Source organism: Cyprinodon tularosa, unplaced genomic scaffold, assembly GCF_016077235.1.
Source record: "Cyprinodon tularosa strain WSP-4 unplaced genomic scaffold, ASM1607723v1 ctg12, whole genome shotgun sequence".
NCBI lineage: Eukaryota > Metazoa > Chordata > Actinopteri > Cyprinodontiformes > Cyprinodontidae > Cyprinodon > Cyprinodon tularosa.
The window spans coordinates 3,539,445-3,557,568 of NW_024038003.1; the positions used below are offsets into that span (position 1 = coordinate 3,539,445).

At 38.0% G+C, this 18,124-nt stretch overlaps 1 protein-coding gene across 1 annotated transcript in view; it reads right to left on the reverse strand.

The window, feature by feature from the left end:
• Positions 1-7,532, reverse strand: part of chd7 (chromodomain helicase DNA binding protein 7) — an 85,986-nt gene extending 78,454 nt beyond the window's left edge. Inside the window, exon 1 of the mRNA XM_038271545.1 lies at positions 7,200-7,532. The gene's annotated coding sequence lies outside the window, so the exon portion shown is untranslated. The remainder of the gene's footprint in view (positions 1-7,199) is intronic.
• Between the last annotated feature and the right edge of the window lie 10,592 nt (positions 7,533-18,124).

The window sequence follows — 18,124 nt, forward strand, 5'->3', positions numbered from 1 at the left end:
AAGTTGTAGAGAGCTACCGCTAGTCTCCAGCATAAGATTTAAGATCTAGTTATTAATAATATAGCATATCAGGCTACATTAAGTGTTTCCAAGTTGAATGCAATAAAATCTTAACTATGTGAAAAATTAGGTGTAAATCTTTACTAACTAAAAATATCTCAAGCATGTTTAAAATCAAAAGGTTGATTAAACATTTCTATGAACATCTAAACCCCCAGAATAACTGAAGCGTTGCAATGTGGTTTTGATTCTTGTGAATATTCCAATATTGGCTAATTTGGGTTTTGATTAGAAACTGTGTGGGAGCTGTAGGCCTAAATGAGGATGGGAGATGACAAAGCTGCAGGTGAGGGGGAAATTGCTGCTCAGCATTGAAAATTATGAGAACGCAGCCTGCGGTACGAGCTTGTAGGCTCAGGGGGAAACCCTGTCTCTCTGCTCAAAGGTTCAAAGATCATACCCCTTTCAAGATGTACAGGATTCCTCCCCAACTATGAATCTGCACAGAACGCTGGGTTGAGTATCCCGTTTCAGATCAAGTCATAAGGAGATTTGGAAACATTTCTGTAGAACAGAGGTAGACTTTCCTAATTCTCTTTCTTGATTTTCAGTTTTACATAAAACATGAATCAACCTGGAGGAAATTCCCATAAAACGAAACCACGAAAGCATTCACCTATGAAACGCACAACACAGACCATGCAAAGAAACGCCCCACGGTCGCTCATCAATCACCGCCATCGACGTTTTCTTCTACACCAATGAGTTAAGCTGATCTGGATTAACTCCCCAGGGATTGGCCCATTTTACTTTTAGCTCCGCCCACCTGACTGCTAACAACCAATTAACCTCCAGAGTAGTTGCTTTAAGGATGTGGGCTAACTTCTCCCCTGGGACAAAGGCCCCTTCCGGCTAGATGCACACAGGGAGTTAGCTAGAGCTAGATGGGGACAAAAACGAAGCCGCGGACATTTTGGATCAGGTTAAGTACCGTATGATTGACCTGACGGTTAGCAGACTGAATAAGAATCAGTCATTTAGAAGGGAGACGTGGAAGGAAGTCAAACAGAGTTCCCTAAATATTTGCCATTTCAAGCACCCACACTTTGGACTTGTTTTGCTTCCTATCCCTTCCTGTTTTTATGTCGATTAGAATATTTAAGTTCAAAACCCTGGCTAGTTTTTTTCACTTGTATTTATCCATCCAATACAAAGTAGAAAATGGCTTCCGATTCAGCCGTAAAGTGAAGGACAAGTTTCACACGAGATCTGAAGAATAAATATCAGGAAAGCTGTAAAATGAGAAGAACAGGTGGTTTATCTGTGATTTTTTTTAGCAGTTCTTAAAGCCTTCTTTTAACTCAAACAAATATAAAACTTGAGTTGGTATATGATAAAGTAGCTCATCATGTTAAATGAATCAATGCAAAAAGTAGAGCTGCACCCATCAGACCTTCGGGGGACGCCTCAGCAGCGCTATTAAAGCACAGAAAGAGCCAGGAAACTGATGAGATCTTAGTAGCGCCGACGCCGCTTTTTAGTGATGGGATTCAGCAGCAGCTGACGACACAGAACTCCCACATACTTTCAAGTGGAGCGTCCTTGGGTTCGTCTTTCCGGATTTGCATCCCGACACCGGTTTGGTTGGCGGTCAGCAAAGATGAGAGAGAACATTCTACGCATCCAGACTGGCCGGGGTCAAAAGACAGGATTAAAATGCATGCAGACATATGGGTCAGAGATGTACTTCAGTGGCCGAGAAAAACACATACAACCCACACACAAACACTTGAGAGCTGTATTTACGCCAGCCTCTCCTCTAGGCACAGCACTTGGTCCAGAAGGCCCTCTCTGCAGGAGGAGGAGAGAGGGTGGGGGATGCAGCCTGGCAGGAAGAGGGGGCAGAAAGGGAGACAGGTGAGGCAGGGTGTGGGGGGAGGATGAGCGAGGGAGAGAGACAGTGATGACACTCGGTTTTGAATGTCACCATGGTGCTAAAGCTCCCTGCTAACCTTTTGGCTGGAAATGATATGACTGGAGGGAGAGAGGAAGGGAGGATGGGGAGGGGAGTAGACGACAGGGAAGCAAAGATGGAGAGAAAAAGAGATGGAAAGGGTGACAATGAAGAGGAGGGAGGGAGGCAGGCTCTGGTTATGGCAGAGGAGTGGGTGGGTGGAGGTGGAGCAATAGATGGCAAAGATGAAAGAGATGGAGGCAAACAACAGCTCCACTTCTATTCCCTCCCAAAAGGGCCGCTATCTATGACACATGATGATAGGAGACAAAATGGCCACCCTAACAAACACCAGTCCACTAGTCCTCTGGCTCAGACACCCAACACTGGCCTGTAAACACTACACTGACCACAACAGCTCACCACCTGCTGCTACCTAACCTACAGACTGGACAACCAGCTGCATTGTGGGCCAGAAAATCGGTCATCCAACACCAACCTTTATTTCTACATCCCAAGAGTAAGGAGGGATATTTTCTAATTACTTTCAAACAGAATCAGGAACAAAAATCTACACAGCGGAAAACTTGGGAAGTGACAAAACATCCAGCGACAACATAAATCAGGTCTGAAAAGTTTATAACCACAAACAGCTGTTGGCTGATGACAAAGCAAATAGCTTCTAAATAACACCTGCTTATTATGTTTTAGCCAGCGGTACCATAACTTTGGCCTCCAGTTCAAGAACATTGTTAAAATCAAGAGTTGCTACGAAAGGTGTGAACTGACTCAGAGTTGCTCTTCCAGTTAGTCAATGAAGGGAGAAAACTCTCACAATACGTGATCTTTAGTTCCAACTAAAAAAAACAACAAAAAAACAACAACAGAAACAGACTACATAAGGTGATCTGCATTAATCTGCAGCTCAGCAGTTGAAAAATTATTAGATTTTTCTTCATGATATTAGGAAGAAAAAGTATGATAACAGTTAAATGCATATACCTTGATGAATATAAATCTAGTTTTTTTTATGCTATTGCTTCCTCTAATAAAGAAAGTTAAAGATCTGAGTTGGAGAAAATAGGAACCAGCAGATCAGACCGAGAATGAACCTGAAATCTTTATAGACCAAAGACCGACTGATTCTGCATTTTTCTACATAAAGAGCAAACAAAGTTTGTTATTTTAAGTGAATGTATATTAAACCAATTATGATGCTGCCATTTCAAGTATTTCCATGTTGCAACAATATTAACTTATTTTCCCCCTGACAGAAGACCACACCAACCCCTGCTGGGTGCTTCCCGAAAGACACTTTATCCAACATCCCCTAAACCAGAGAGAAAAAGAATCCAAAATGGATTAAAAAAACAGCCACACTCAATCGTATAAATGCCACAATTTCGCAGATATAAAATCTGTTTAAAGATCTCTGCCAGTCCCTAAAACGATATTAATCTGAAAACTTCTGTTCTTACTATTCACACAAATATCACAGTGAGTGAATTCATGTTAATGTAAGAGTATAACCACATAATCAGTCTAACGATCAGAAGAATAAACCACACATGGCCAACATGGTTAGTACATGTAGCCACATCACTCTCTCTTTACACTCAGATACTACAGCGACTAGGAGCTGATCTAAAAAAAGGAACTAAATCTGAGAATCTATTTCAACAGCTATAAGACTGAAGTTAGTAATGATGTTGATGCACCTAATCCAACAAATAAAAACCCGAACAACAGAGGGATGAACCCGAAAACTTTACAACCTTCTAATGAACCACAACTAACACCGTTTCTCCAATCCTTTATTCTCTTTTTTTTTCACATATTTGTTTTTTTCATTCACCAACATCTGGTTGCTTTTAAGATCACAGCTAAATATTTTCCTGCACAGTAAATGTAGCGAATGTGGCAAGTTGTAGATTAAGTCGAAGCCCTAAGGGAGAAAAATTTAAAGGAAAAACAGCCACCTTCACTGAGCAATAGTGGTTTAGAATGCCCAAACATCAAGCAACATATTCCAATATTTTAAGACATCCGAGTTTTACTACAATAATCAACCCCCGAATCTACGCAAAGGTTAAAGTGACCTAACGTATCCCAACTAAGCTCAGCCGCCCGCGTTTTTACAGCTTCAGAATTTGCACTTTTTCAAAACAAGAACATCATTGAGACAATCAACACTGATCGCACAAATGATTCATAGGTCAGAACTACAGCCTCTTTAAAAACATGACAAGCGATGGTCATCTGTTCAAAACTTTTGTTGTATCCTTCACAAACTAATGACGCCCACTACACAGTAACAAAACCCCAATCTTTTCATTTAGATTTTGTGAGAGCAGATTAGAAATGGCACACGGAAATTTTATGGGTCATAAGTTGGAATATTAGATTTTTTTTGTAACCAAACCTAAAACTTTACCGATTAGGCTAAATACTTTGATTAAAAAAGGATTGCCAAGAAGTTATTTTTTTAGTGCAACAAGTATTGCATATGTTCTGTCTCATCTTTATGATGTAGACCAGGGGTCTTCAACGTTTTCCAGGCCAAGGACCCCCAAACTAATAGTAAGATGGAGTGGGGACCCCCTAATTTTATATATTGTATGAAATTATTTTATATCAAACTGGTCCTATAGTCACTCTATTACATATGGAGTAATGTAATGAAAGTAACTTCACCCCGGGATTATTTAAGTATTTCTGATTCTGATTCCTGGTTGATGGGACAGGTGTTGTGAATGAAACAGTGCCCAGCTTGAAAGAGCTCCTGTGTGCCGCTGAACGTGTGCATTGATGACTGAAAGACATCTTCTGCATCCATTTATCTGTTTACTACAGTGTGTTGAATTCAAGTTAATGTGTATTTAAAGAAATTTCAATTAGTGGAAAAAATTGCAGCGAGGAATTAAAAAAATAAATAATAAATTTTGATCAACCAAAACTTTCATGACCCCCATGCAGTACATCTGCCGACCCCTTAGGGGTAAAGGACGCCCTGTTGAAGACAGTACCAAGTTAGATCAAGATTTGTGATTCTAACAGATCGATAAAAATTTTTCACCTAAGCAGCAAACTTTCCTTATATTAGACAACGAAACTGAATATTCTGGTCACGAGAAAAAAAAAAAGATTCTAGTGAGCTGATGGAGGTATAATAGACTCAAAAAAACAAACGAAACTGATGGATTAAAGGATGCAAATCCTCAAACATCAAAGTACACCAGAAATTAGAGACAGGAAAAGTGGAGTCAGATCATTTTTATTTTCAAACAAGGGAATTTTAAAATTAAATGCCCATATTTTAGGGAGTAACCCATCTAAAGAAACAACCTCACTTAAATTAGACTTAAAATCCAAACCACAAGAAAAGAGTTGGAAAAATGAGAGGAAATGGTGCTAAACATCTGCTTTGCAGTGCTGTGTGTGTGGTCGGGGCCCTCTTATCTCTCACTCTGTGGCCCGCTAAACGTGACTAGCTGCCATCTTGGCTCACAGACACAAGGTGGAGGGGGTAGCAGCAGCTCCAGGCTCCCTGGCAAACAGGAGCCGAAAAAAAAGAACGCCAAAAGTGACAAACAGAATAAAAGCTACAGGGAACCATTTTTTTTTTCCATTTCTTCCTGATTTCTTTTGCTGCACCGCAGTTACGTGAGAGCAGTAAAGTGACCATTATGCAAGTGGACGGATTACAGGAGAAAGATGGCAGAATAACGCAACAAACAATTGCAGAACAACCAAATTAACTGAGATAATAATGTAAAAGTTTGGTTTCCCGATTCCTGCATATGAACAGTCACAACAAATGTGAGGTACAGAGTTACTCGCAGGTGTTTGGGACTTCGAGTAACAAGTGTAGCCTTAACGGTTACTAAACTTAAGTCGCTGGGAAAAAAACAACAAGCTCGTTACAGAATCCTATAAGTATCTAAAAAAAAAAGCAGTAAAATAAAAAATAAAAGATTTTTAATCTGTATCACCGGCGAAAAGTGGAGCAGAAGATGCGTAAAGTTGCACTCGGATAAAAAACAGACAGAGCTGGTTGGGAGCTAACTCCGGGGGGCTAATAAGTGGTTCACAATAAGGATGGGAGCTGGGCTAACAGGCTAGCTGAACTTCTGTGTCCTCGCGCTGGGCTAACCTCCAACGGCTAGCACGGCTAATTAGCTTATCAGCGGTATTTCGCACGTCTTTCTGGACCAGGGAATGCTTCGCTCATCTCGGAGCTTCGCCACTTTAAAACTCTTTCCCCGCCACCCTAAAGCTCCACGCAGGAGTATTTCACTCTCTTTAGATATTAAAATGTGTCTTTATATATAAATAAAACCAATAAACCCCATAAAAAACATGGTTGTATGGAGTGACCGCCTGGCCTCACAGCTCCCCCTCCCTCCTCCTCTCATCCACTGCTCCGTCCAATAAAACTAGCGACTACTACAAACACCACTACCCAGGAGAAAAACAGCTACCGTTTTTAAATATTGAATCTTTATTATATAAATGTGTCTGAAATACAGCATTAAACTCGCAGGAAGCGTGTTCGGAGTCCCGTGCCAAGTGTTGTCCGCTGGGAATCTCCCTCGGAGAGCTCCGCTCATTCAGCAACAGCAGTGACTCACCTCTACGATCGAGCCACCTCGTGTCTCCTGGAAGCTTCAACACAATTAGCTAACAGGGCTAACCGCTTAGGATTTTAAAACACTTAAGTCAACAAGCTCGGGATACAAAAATCATAAAAAAGTTGAAAGGGGAAGTGATTCGGGAATACGTGCGCTCTCCTTGTATTTCTGGGAATATTTCTTTCCACTTTTCAACTAACTAATGGGACCGCTGTGTGTGTGTGTGTGTATGAGGGAGCGATGCAGCGGGTGGCAAAGCTAAACTTGCTATTGTTAGCATCTCGGCATGGCAGCTTCATGGAGCTTCAATGACTTTATGTGTAAAATGAGAGGAAAGAAAAGAAAACAGAAGCCGATAAACAAGCGGTGACCGAAAATGGTCGTTCCAGCTTGTTAGCCCTGGAGGAAATGCCCGTCGGGTTCGGAAACAACAACCGCACTGTGGGTTTAAGAGTCCGATTGCGTTGAAAAGTATAAAAAACTTAGTATTCTAAGACAATAAGAACTATTTTCATTCAAAGCCACCGTATATAGAGTTTCTATCTAATTTCTATTGCAATGTGTTCGAAATAAATGTAAATGCACTTATTAAAAAGAGGTATTTGTTAGCTTACCCAACAAGCTCGGTCACTTCGGGCTTTTATCAAATCAACTCCTCGTTAGTATGGTACTATCTCCGCTCGCTTGAAAAAAAAATCCACCGTGCTCCTTTTCTTTCCGAAATATAAATAAAGAGAGGGAGAAAAGTTCAAGTTTTCCTGCTTTTCGGGATATATTTCTCCGGCGTATCTCGCATCCGCGACCTCTCCGGCTAGTGTGCGTTGCTCTTCTCTCCTTTGTGTTAATTTCACTCAAATCGAGTTTAATCCGATCGATCCCTCGGCTGGCCGCGCTCCCGAGTCCTCCCCTCCAGACACTCGCTCACCTTCCTCGGCCAGGGGGGGCGCGCTCCCGAGGACCTCTCATACAGATAAACAGGCGGCGTGCGCGGTCACTGACCCTGCCGTTCCCGACTGACGCTCTTTCTGAGCTCCAGTTTAGGGATGCAAGAGAGGAGCAATGGCCCCCACTTTGAGACCTGTATGTGTTCGAAAAGATTAATATTTAACAGTTAATTCACGTGATGATTTGATTTCAAACATCAGTCGGAAACCCGTGTTATATCTAAATATAAAACGATATTTAACATAGAGCTAAGTATATAAATCAGAGGTCTTCAACAGGGGGTCCGCAGATGTCGTGAAAGTTTTGGTTGATTACATTTTTTTTTTTTTTATTCCCCACTGTAATTTTTTCCACTAATTGAAATTTCTTTAAATCCACATTAATATGAATTCATCCCACTCAGTAAACAGATAAATGGAGGCTGAAGATGTCTTTCAGTCATCAATGCACACATTCAGCGGCACACAGCCAGAGGCGTAGCCAGAATTTTTTTTTAAGGGTGGCCAGGCATCAACCAATGTACACTGAGGGGTGGCCGAAAGCGGATAGGCACCAAAACCTCACGGTCAATCTACGCTGTTCCAACAGGAAAATCAAAGAGCAAAACATCCATATTTTCTAAAAAAAGACAAATTATACTTTCCCACAACCTTTGAAATTCTTTCAGGGTTGAGCTTTGGGCGAACTTCTTTTCCATTGCCATTATTTACCTACTATTATCAGCAATCATTTTGCATAAAAGTGATATTTACAAATACTAATATCTACATAAATTGATTATTTAACAATTTTTTATTAAAATAGTTATCTATTATTTTACTGAAGACTCCTAGATAACTTCCAGGGACACTTCCTTTTCTCTTTACTCCATAAAACACAAAATTTATTTCTGCTTGAATTCTCTACTTATCATCTTTAATGGTAGTATATTGATGTGCATAATTAACTACAGTGTTTTTGTTGTCAAGTAATTGTTAATATATGAAAAATCAAAATGTTTTGAATATTCCACTTGAGAGTATTACTGTTGCCACCGTCTGTAATAGAGAGAAATAAATGGTGGGGGGGCCACAGGGGTGGCTAAGGGTGGCGTGGCCACCCCTGGCTCCCCATCTAGTTCTGCCCCTGCACACAGGAGCTCACTCAAGCTGGGCACCATTTCATTCACAACACCTGTCCGATTAACCATGAATCACAATCAGAAATACTTTAATAACCCCAGGCGAAATTACTTTCGCTACATTACTCCATCTGTAATAGAGTGACTATAGGGCCAGTTTGATATAACGCAATTTCATACAATATATAATTTGGGGGTCCGCGCTCCATCTCACATCAGTTTGGGGGTCCTTGGCCTGGAAAACATTGAAGACCCCTGATATAATTCCGTAAAAATTCAAAAAATATCCACTGGACTTGGTTTTCAAGATTTGAAGACGTTTCGCCACCTCTCCAGGAAGCGAAACGTCTTCAAATCTTGAAAACCAAGTCCAGTGGATATTTTTTGAATTTTTACGGAATGACTTTGACCTGGATGACTGAGAACCTTCATCAGCACCCCTGATATAAGCAATAGATAAATTTAAATGAAGCTATTAAATAATCTGTTTTGCAATTTTCTGTGCTTCACATTACTTTTCAATATATCGAGACATTTAACTTAAATCTACATTTCTTACTATTAAAAGCGATACTCTAGCTTTGTAATACATTTTTTTTTAATTAGGCCATTAAAGCTATGCTGATTGTTGATTGTGTCAATAAACCACATATATTGCACCTCAAAAGGCTTTTTTCTCTGTCTTCACATTGCCATTAACTACAACGAACTGGAAAAAATTCACTTAACAGAAGCTTATTTTGGTGGGTTGATAATTAAAAACATTTAAAAACAGAAATATTGATTTCTTATTGGTTTTCCACACATACATTATTTATGCATGGAAATTTTGACCTTAAAGGGAAACTACAGAAATTTTACATATCAAAGTCCATTTCCGTGTGTTGGGGAATACCACTGTACAGAGATCATTCAGAAAGTTGTCAGACCCTTTCAAGTTTTCCACTTTTCATCATGTTTATTATCAATCCCCACACAGTTCTCTTCAATGTTAAAACAAATCAGCTTCTTTTAGTCGTAATATGTTAAAAAATAATCAAATTTGGTTTTGTACATATAAATTATTCAGATAAAAGTATATATAACCGACACCGGTATTGGAAAATATTTAATTATGCCACAGTCAAGCATGGTAATGGCAGTATCATTCTGCATATGTGTTTTTCCTTCACAGGGGCTGAGATATCAGTCAGGACAGAGAAAGGATAAGGAAAAATAAAAGATATGATCTAGACTTAAACTAAATAAATGAAATACTTTTACCAAGTTGATTTAATAAGATTTTATATCTCAAATCACATTCCTAACACACTATCCCTAACTTAGCCAGGTTGTTGGAGGCACATTGGGACTCAGCATGTTTTTAAGGTTTGCTCATTTTTGCACCCTTAGCAGCACTTCATCATTATACGATGATTACATCATCATCCTGAATGGAAGTTTTTGGTTCTGTCAAAGGGGCTAAAACAGTCTTCAGACCAGAGAGAAAGAGGGAGTGATAGAAGAGGAAACAGAGCCAGTTAAAAAGAGAAGGGACCAGGTTGAGGTGCCTCAAGGCACCAGTTTTCTTTTTATGTCTGTAGGGTTTATGCTCGGGAAGATTCTCAGTCATCCAGGTCAGAGTCATTCTAAAAAAACTAAAAAAAAAAAAAAAAAAAATCCACTGGACTTAGTTTTCAAGTTTGAAGACATTTCACTTTCCATCCAAGAAATTTGATTTTTCAAATCAAAATCAACCATTTTGACATGAAAACGCTTCCTGGATGGGAAGTGAAACATCTTCAAAATTGGAAACAAAGTCCAATGGATTTTTTTTTTTTTTTACTTTTTTGGAATCTGTAGGGTTTAGTAATTTCCCCCAAAAAATTAAATGACTTTTACATTAAAGCCTCTCAATGTGTCATTTGAATTTGTGTTCTACTCATGATTGTCCTCATCATCACCATTGTTATTCTAAAACACAGGGAAGGCAATGCTCTACTATGTGGATGGTTTTTTTGTTTTCCCAGCAGAGTGATTGGAACAATAATTGGACTAGAGAAAGAAAAAAAAGGTAAAATATTCACCCTGATTCCAAGTAAAGCGAAGGGACGACACTTTAAAGCCAGCTTTAAAGCCTGCATTATTATATCTCAAATTTAAAGATTTACTCAACAATCCTTATATGCAGAGACATCTGCAGGGATGTTTTATTTATTTATTTATTTATTTATTTATTTATTTATTTATTTATTTATTTATTTATTTATTTATTTATTTATTTTCGTCACAAAGATTGGCACACCAAGTCTTAATTCATCACATTAATGTTTTTTTTCAGGTTATTGGACCATATGACATTAGCAGGAAACAGATTCTAACAAAGCACCACAACCATTGCAAAAGCAATCTAGAAATCAGTCAAATTTTCTTAAATAAAGTGTATTTACCTTTAATTTGAGCCGGTAAATAAGATTATTTGCCAATAAAAGGAGTATTTTTACTCTTAAAATAAGATAATTAGATAATATGCACTTGAAATAAGACAATGGAATTGTTTGTTCTTATTTTAAATTTAAATTATCTTGTTCCATTGGCAAAATGTCCCACTTACCTCCTTAATTCAAGAAAAAATTACTTATTAGATTAAAATTTTCCAGTGAAGGACAGAAAGAAGAAGCTCTTACTGGGCATTACAGGAGCAGGGGTGGCTCCAGCCTGATAGGAGAACACAGTGAATGTTCTTATCAGGTTTGACCAATCTAAAGTGATGAAATGATGATGCCTATTGCAAAAATATGAGGCATCTGCAGTAATGCGGATTTCCGTGACCGTGACACAATCTCTAATTTGCTTATCGTATTAACCTAGCCTCAGGAAAGACACGTACAAACACATCATCACACATAAACACACACTTTCTCTTTGACACACAGATACACAGCCTGTCCTGACTCTCATATCTCTTCGTCTACTTTTTGACTTCCTTCTTTGTGCAGAGTATATTAAATTTCATAAGACTGTCCTTGAATGATTGCGTGTTTATTTCTACATAAGTATTTAGATAGTCAAAAGACTGCATTTAGTTAAAACTTTGTATCAACTGAAACAAAACTGCATACATTTTCAAAGATGTCTGCAGACCTATAAGAGTAGAGAGGTTTAGTTTCACATTAGATACAAATATTTGACGAGCTTAAGGACGTTGTGGGAAAATATTTTCAGGTCTGACAAGACATAAACTGACCTTTTTTAAAGTCTTAATCTTCTTACCTCTGGAGTAAAATTCATAGACAATTGCTGAATTTAATCCTTATACTGACAGTCAAACATTGTGTTGTTAGTGTAATGGTTTGGAGTTGATTTGCTTCTATAGGAACTTGAACAGTTAGAGGTTTTGGATGAAAACAATACATTTTGATAGAGATTATCTGGCCATCAGTTTAGAAGCTTAAACTCATGCTTACTTGAGTTAAGACAAGAACAATAATCCAAAATAAAAGATTTTGGAGTGGCCTAGTTAAAGTTTGAACTTAAATTAGATTTAGATGCAAAGGTATGACTTTAAACAGACTATTAGGTTAAGTGTGTTTGAATAGCTTTTCCTTTTAGGAATGAAAACATCCATCTATCCATCTTTTCCCACTTATTCTGTCAGGGTCACAGTGGGGCTGATGCCTGTCTCTGGCGGGGTAACACCCTGGACAGGTTGTTATTCTGTCACAGGGCAACACAGAGACACACAAAGACATACAACTATGCACACACACACCCACACACACACACACCTTAGGACAATTTAGAAATGCTAATTAGCCTACAAGTCATGTTTTGGGACTGTGGGACAAAGCCAGAGTACCTGGAGAGAACCCACACATGCAAAGGGAGACACATGGAAATTCCATGCAGAAAGACCCCAAGACAGGAGTTAAACCTGGAACCTTCTTGCTGCAAGGCAACAGTGCAACCCGAGGAATGAAACCACAAAAAAGATTACATTAATAGAGTTTTGTTTTACCTTATCATAGTTTTTTAAGAACTTATCAGGGAATTTTAACAACAATGTGTTTAAAACATTGTTTTCATTCAAGTTTCTGAGGAGAATGAGGTCAACCTTTTACAGTTGTCAAAGTTAAATAGGCTCACCTTATGAGGTCCCGGGTTTTTTTTAAAAGAAAAGGTTTCAGTCTCACAGCCATACTGCTTAGCTGAGATATGTGGAAAATAAGAGACTAATGTCACAGAGCAAAACCAGTCCAGTTGGAAATTCCTGCAGCTCCTGCAGTGTTTCAATCACTTTCTGTCTTTGAAGAAAGATCCAATTTAAGGAATTTCTGATTTGAACCACATTTTCTCTCAGTTTTGATGGCTGTCTTTAATAAATTCCCTTTCCTGCTGTACACTGATGTCTTTCTGATCTTTTGTAACTTTACTACAAGGGATTGTTTAGCTAAAAGATGCAAATGTGGAAAAGTCATTAAAATACAACTAAACATTATTATATTTTGATTCCACTTAATTAAATCATTTTTTTAGCTGAATATTGAAACATTAATGGTACATTATCTGTGAAAAGAGTAGTAAATTGTTGTCATTACCACTTTTTAATATGAATAAACGATAATAGACAACGTGTTGGGAGTGAGCATCGGAGCACCGCAGGGAACAGTACTATTCCCATATATTTTTATTTTCACTTTTAGCACAGACAGTCCGTTTACCTGCAGGAATAATAGTATAAGTTTTCAGGTGAACTTGAGGTGTGCAGAAATGTAGGTGGGTGTCACTGAGAGGGAACTATGAGCTCATCTTTAATAAATGCAAACAACAAAAAATGGATTTTATGGAGCAGCTGCCCTCATTTCAAGCATAATTTCCATCACTGGAGATGGTAGAGCAAAGAAAAAGTTAGGTGGATGTTACAATGGACTGGACATACAGAAGTTTGTTTATTGTGGGAAGCTATATATATTCTTCTTTTAGAAAGTTAAACATTCTGATAAACCAGGATGGTTTCGCTCTTGAACCTGGTTTATAACATAATAAATAATGTCACCAATAACAGAGCAAAATAGAAAATACCAAGTATCTCCATCTAACAATAATCCAACATCATGGTGTCTCTATTTAGAAAAGTCTAAAAACTTAATCTGCTATACAAAGCGCTATAAAGGGTCCATCCTCTCCGCAGCTAAAACTTATAATGACTGGTGGATAAACTTGGAAGATAAGAGAGTAAAACATCAAAGTTCCCTTTGGGATTAATGAAATATCAAATTACACAGAATTTGTTGAGTCTCTAAAATATAAGCCTCATTGATTCAATTATAAAGCCCAGTCATTTAATTCCACATTTTTGGATATATTAGACAAAAATATTCTGTTTGTTTTTAAAGAAAGGAAAAACTTCAGGTAAACTGCAAACCACAGGGGCCTGGTTCTGGTTTGTTCTCCCGTTTTTGCTATTCCATAGAGCTGAAAACTCAAAACCTTAATACTTTAATAATTTAGATCAGGCATTCCTAACTCGGTCCTCAAGGCCCCCTGTCCTGCAGGTTTTAGAGTTTCCTTGCTCCAGCACAGCTGATTTTAATTGAAAGCTGATTAACAGGCTTTTGGTCTACTGCAATCATTATAACCAGCTGTGCTAAAGCAGGGAAACCTCTAAAACCTGCAGGACAGGGGGCCTTGAGGACCATGTTTGGGGATGTCTGATTTAGATAAAATCCTTCGATCATCAGATAAATCTTATGCAGCCACAAAAAAATTTATAAATAAAAATAAAACAATGCATGCTAAAACCCACTTAGCATGTATTAACATCCTAACATTAACACCTAAATCTACAAACAAGTTCAAATCATCAAATGCTCAAGATAAAACATGTTTACTTGTCCATGGTAGTTCAATATAATCATAAAAAAAACAAAAATAATAGAACAATTTAGTGCACAGCCTAAATTTAAGACATCAAAGCCTTTTAATGCAGCTAAACATTTGCTTATGCTAAAGATGCAGCAAGGCTGAAGCTACAGTATGGGCCAACAAAAGGATCATGCACATACTATAGTTTGGCTTTAGGAAAGGAAACGCATTGACTGTGACTTTTTTAGAGAACAGCTATCAAATCAACAGCTTGAACATAAAGTTAATCCTCAGGCACTTCATGTTTCTCCTCATTCAAGGTGCCGTTTTAATGTGTTTCATAACCAAGTTGGGAAGACCAGTCTAGAAGGAAATATTTGCACAAATGTGGTTCTTCAGGACTCTCTCAATAAAACAACCTTAAAAGGTGTTAAAGGTGTTATTTGTAGTAATAAATGTTCAGAAAAACAAGGGCAACAATAGATTTAACACCTCGGCGTTTGTCAGCTACACAAGGGAGACATTTTCTGACCAGTGGAAAATCTTGTTGTCCTGAAGTTGTTCTAGATTAATTTGTTCTATTATGATCACCTTTATCTGATTTTTGAAATAATGTCATTTTTAAGTGATAGAATGAATTTAGTTGTTGATCTCTTGAAGCAGTGAAATGTTTCTACAAATCCCTGACAGTGAATATGCTGTCAACTGTGACAGGAAGTCTTCAATTTGCCTTCTTTGCAGCCAGTTGCCAATATTTATCATGGAAGGTCTTCCTTCCGCTTGGCTTTCTAATCTGCTATCATGAATTACAAGGAACAATTCAAAGATTTATAGATGCAGATAACAGTGTTAATTACACCTTATCCTTTACTGCTTCAAAGGGCTCACTGGACCATCTATAAGAGCTGTGCTCCAGTCAAGTGTTCCTGCGAGTCCTGATATTGCAGCAGTTGGCAAGAATAAACAATATCAGGATACTGAAGTCAATGAGGTAAAGTGGAATATATCCAGCACTGATTTTAGTTTGTATTTGATTGTACTTCTCTTCTGCTAAATTCACCCATTTTAACAGAAACCAATGAGTACAACGTTTTTTCTTACAGGAGAGAAAAAACAAAACAAAAATAAAGCGATCTAAAATAGTATTTGCTACAGGAATTAAATGATTTGAGGGGAAAAAAAAGGAATATCAAAGTGTCAAATTTCTCTCTAGACACAACAATTTATTGTACAAATATATTATATATATTTGTTTTTCCAGATACAATCCTAAATTGATAATTTATTCAAATCATTTTGGGTTTTGAATTGTACATACACAATAATAACCAAACAACATTTCCAACATAAGCAATGAAATGACAACAACATGGGAGAGAACAGAACCAGATTAAATAATCTCTCCAAACCTGTTAATCTCCTAACTTGGTGTTTGATAAAGCAGTGAAATGAAAAGGCACCACTGAGCAGAACAAGGGAAAGAACAAATGGAAAAACATTGCCATTCTAAACTGATCTAGAATAAGTACACATTTCTTAAAATGAGTGTATTTGACCTTAATCTAAGTCAGATATCTGCCAATGGAATGAGTATTTTAGTCTTTAAAATAACAGAACTAGATATTTTGCACTTTATATAAGATCAATTGAAATTGTTTTCTTTCATTGGAGAATTGTCCTGTTTACCTGCTATAATCAAGAGAAAAATACACAAACTTTTGCAATGTGTCACTTTCAATGCTGCTGGAAGCTCTGACAAACTGAGAGGGGAAATCTCCCAAAAACACCCCCTGAGGATTTTAATACCTAACAGCGCAGTTTAATGCAGAGAAGAATGAAACTAATTCCATTCTGGAGAAACTAAACATCCGCTTCACAGATGCTTGACCCAGCACATGGAGACAGCCCCACTGGAGAAGACTTAGATAAGATGCTACACCTCAAGGATAACAGACATTCCTCTGAGGACCAAAATGTTTATATGTTAAACAGAGAAGATATATAAGTAGGGGAGTGGCTGTCTAGTGGTTAGGGTATACAGCCTGAAATCCGGAGGTTGTGAGTTTGAAATTCACTGCCACTCTGGTTTCTCTGAACAAGACCTTTAACCCCCCATTACCCCAAGATGGTTTAAATCCAGTGGTTAATTTCTCCAATGTGAGATCAATAAAGTTAAATTATTATTATATGGTTTGAGAAAGGCATGAAGTAGGCAATTGATATAAAACCGGTAAAAAACAACAACAAAAAAACAGGGAATGAGGCCCTAGATTTCAATAAAAAAAAAAAAAAAAGAAAATAAAAGAAAAGTACAGTCAAACGTCCGTTCTGATTCCCAGTCAGTTTCAAACAGTTTCAAACCAGTTCACCCCTTCTTGCATGTGACCTCCTGTCAGGGAGCTAGGCTAACAAGAGCGCTAACAATGCTCCATTGTTGGGGGGGGGTCCTATCTGCATGGGAGCTCACATTTGCAGTAAGGCGCTTCCAAAAAAGCCTTACAGCTTGAGGCCTATCCCTAACTAGCCCTGAACTCAAACAATGTTTTCAACTACAAAAAATAAAGCACTTATTTAGTAAACCTTTTTTTTCCCCCCAAATGTCTGCCACCTTGTTAGAGAGTTATTTTAAAGGCATTAATTTGTTCTTACTTATTCCACCCACTTTGTGGAAGACACCATCACTACTGGAAGGGAAACCCCACAGCATGATACCACCACCACTTTGCTTAACAGCTGTTTCAGAGTTTAGTTATTTTTGTTCTAATATGGAAAAGCACAAATTTTCATCCATACATAAAGGATGTTTTCCCCCTTTGTCAAACCATTCATATGTTTGCTCCTATGTGAACACTGAACTTGTTGCCGAAGTATCTTCCAGCTTTTGACATTACTGAGCTAATTAATTGTTCAAATTCCTACTAAAACTAACAGTTTGGGAAACTTTCCCCTTGCAAAGAGTTTAAGTTAAGAAGACTGGTCAGAAGAAAACCAGAAGCTTGATAATGGCTACTAAATCCGTTTGGGTTAAGGAACATGCATGCATTTGAGTCTGGATGTTTTATTTAGACCCTGTTTAAGTTGAGAAAATCTTTATTAAATGAAAACTTGTAGAACCATTGTTTACCTCTAAACCAGCATGTTGTCTATCCGCCCGACCCTAGAAAAAGAACCAGACACATACAGTAATAAACGCATAAATTAATCACATCCATGCCAGTGATTAGTAAAGAGGTCTGACTCGGACTGTACGAGTCATGAAGGTTAGCACTACATCTACATTAGTGACACTGTGTATAAAATGTGTGGCAAACAAAGGACATTCACGCATGAACATCATGCAAATGATGCCCAGCCACATACGTGTTTCAAAAATGTTTCATTCATTAAGCGGTCTCTCAATCTGACCGCCACTCATCGGGGAATACAACCTCCATGACGGCTGAAGGTCGAACAGCACATTTCCGAGAGTGCACAAGTTATTTCCTCCTCATTTTAATGACTAAATCAGAGTCAGAAAGCATGTGGAAACATTGCAGTTTAATGGATTGAGGGGAAATACAAATAACTAGGCTTTTTTTTCATCCCCCATCTCCACAAAAAAAAAAAAAAAAAAAAAAAAATCAAAATGAC